We start from the raw sequence: 2683 nt of genomic DNA on the forward strand, positions 1-2683 counted from the left end.
CTTTCTCTGGTGGTAGAGGAAGCTATCATTTCTGGTTTCAATACTCTAATTTTATACAACTTTATTAATATTTAAACTAAAATTGTATAAAAAACAAGACATTACACTTAAATAAAAGTTAAAATGATTCAAACATTCACTTGATGTATCATTCATAAGTAAGATAATGTTTGAATTGTATTGCATTTTTTTTTATCCTTTGTAAGAAAACATGTAGTTCATTACCACACCAACTATCATGGGAGGGGGTGGTCAGCCGGCCTTCTGGATCCCGGCTATGACAAGTCCTGGATACAAACTTTGGGTCGAGACTCTCTTCATCTTTAACTCATTAACCTCAACAAATACAACCCATTTTGACCATTACTTACCTCTTGATTTGATTTTCCTTCACCAACGATGACACTTCACTGTCTGATATTTATAACACTTCACTGTAACATATTAAAACACTTCACTGTCACTTCATAACAGTTCACTGTGATACTTTAACATTTCACTGTGACACCTTTTGCAACAGCAGTTAGTTACAGCTGTAAATAACCTTTGTAACGATGGGGATTATACATGAATCTCCTGTAGATTGGTGGTAATCTCAGCTACTAACACTCGTACTTTTTGTAACTGTCCTCGTAGTTTCAGCTAGAGTCACTTGTAATGTCTGCTTGTAGTTGTTTCAGAAGAGTCGATGTTCACACAACATTTTTTTAATTTTCTTCGTTTATTATCAAAGTATATAAAATATATGCGCAGTAGGTTGTTGTAAGGACGAGTTAACCGATGACAGCACATTCAGTCAATCAATGAGAGTACTGTCCTCATATCTGAGGGTTGGCAACCACAGTCCTCCACTCTAAACGTTCTCGGACTGTTTACTATTCCTCTAAGGTTTTGTATCTCTCTGAGGACCCATTTTTGAAGTTCATTCATCCATCCCAGTCTTTGTCTTCAGTAGTCTTTTATCTCCACTACCTTCTATATATCATTCGCCCTGTTACCTTCACTACCTTCATTCGGTCTGTTATCTTCACTACCTGCTATTTTTCATTCAGCCTCTTATCTTCACTACCTTCACACTCTTCAGTCGGCCTGTTACCTTCACTACCTTCTATATTTCAGTCGGCCTGTTACCATCACTACCTTCACACTCTTCAGTCGGCCTGTTATCTTCACTACGTTCACTACCTTCATTCGGCATGTTATCTTCACTACCTGCTTTTTTTCATTCAGCCTGTTATCTTCACTACATTCACACTCTTCAGTCGGCCTGTTACCTTCACTACCTTCTATATTTCAGTCGGCCTGTTACCTTCACTACCTTCACACTCTTCAGTCGGCCTGTTACCTTCACTACCTTCACACTCTTCAGTCGACCAGTTACCTTCACTACCTTCACACTCTTCAGTCGGCCTGTTGTCTTACTACCTTCGCACTATTTCAGTCGACCTCATTACCTTCACTACCTTCACACTCTTCAGTCGGCCTGTTACCTTCACTACCTTCGCACTCTTCAGTCGGCCTGTTATCTTCACTACCGTCACACTCTTCAGTCGGCCTGTTACCTTCACTACCTTCATTCGGTCTGTTATCTTCACTACCTGCTATTTTTCATTCAGCCTCTTATCTTCACTACCTTCACACTCTTCAGTCGGCCTGTTACCTTCACTACCTTCGCACTCTTCAGTCGGCCTGTTATCTTCAAAACCGTCACACTCTTCAGTCGGCCTGTTACCTTCACTACCGTCACACTCTTCAGTCGGCCTGTTGTCTTCACTACCGTCACACTCTTCAGTCGGCCTGTTGTCTTCACTACCTTCACACTCTTCAGTCGGCCTGTTGTCTTCACCTACCGTCACACTCTTCAGTCAGCCTGTTGCCTTCACTACCTTCACTCGCCAGTCGGCCTGTTAACTTCACCACCTTCTATGTTTCAATCGGCCTATTACCTTCACTACCTTCACACTCTTCAGTCGGCCTGTTGTCTTCACTACCGTCACACTCTTCAGTCGGCCTGTTACCGTCACTACCTTCACACTCTTCAGTCGGCCTGTTAACTTCACTACCTTCTATGTTTCAATCGGCCTGTTGTCTTCACTACCGTCACACTCTTCAGTCGGCCTGTTGTCTTCACTACCGTCACACTCTTCAGTCGGCCTGTTAACTTCACTACCTTCTATGTTTCAATCGGCCTATTACCTTCACTACCTTCACACTCTTCAGTCGGCCTGTTGTCTTCACTACCGTCACACTCTTCAGTCGGCCTGTTGCCTTCCACTATCTCACTCTTCAGTCGGCCTGTTAACTTCACTACCTTCTATGTTTCAATCGGCCTGTTGTCTTCACTACCGTCACACTCTTCAGTCGGCCTGTTGTCTTCACTACCGTCACACTCTTCAGTCGGCCTGTTACCTTCACTACCTTCACACTCTTCAGTCGGCCTGTTAACTTCACTACCTTCTATGTTTCAATCGGCCTATTAACTTCACTACCTTCACACACTTCAGTCGGCCTGTTATCTTCACTACATTCCCTGTCTCCTTTGTCCTGTTAACTTCAATACATTCCATGTCTCATTCGGCCTGTTATCTTCACTACCTTCCATGTCTCATTTCGACTGTTATCTTCACTACATTTCATGTCTCATTAGGCCTGTTATCTTCACTACATTCCACGTCTCATTCGG

This window comes from Homarus americanus, unplaced genomic scaffold, assembly GCF_018991925.1.
Source record: "Homarus americanus isolate GMGI-L3 unplaced genomic scaffold, GMGI_Hamer_2.0 scaffold7626, whole genome shotgun sequence".
In the NCBI taxonomy this organism is placed as follows: domain Eukaryota; kingdom Metazoa; phylum Arthropoda; class Malacostraca; order Decapoda; family Nephropidae; genus Homarus; species Homarus americanus.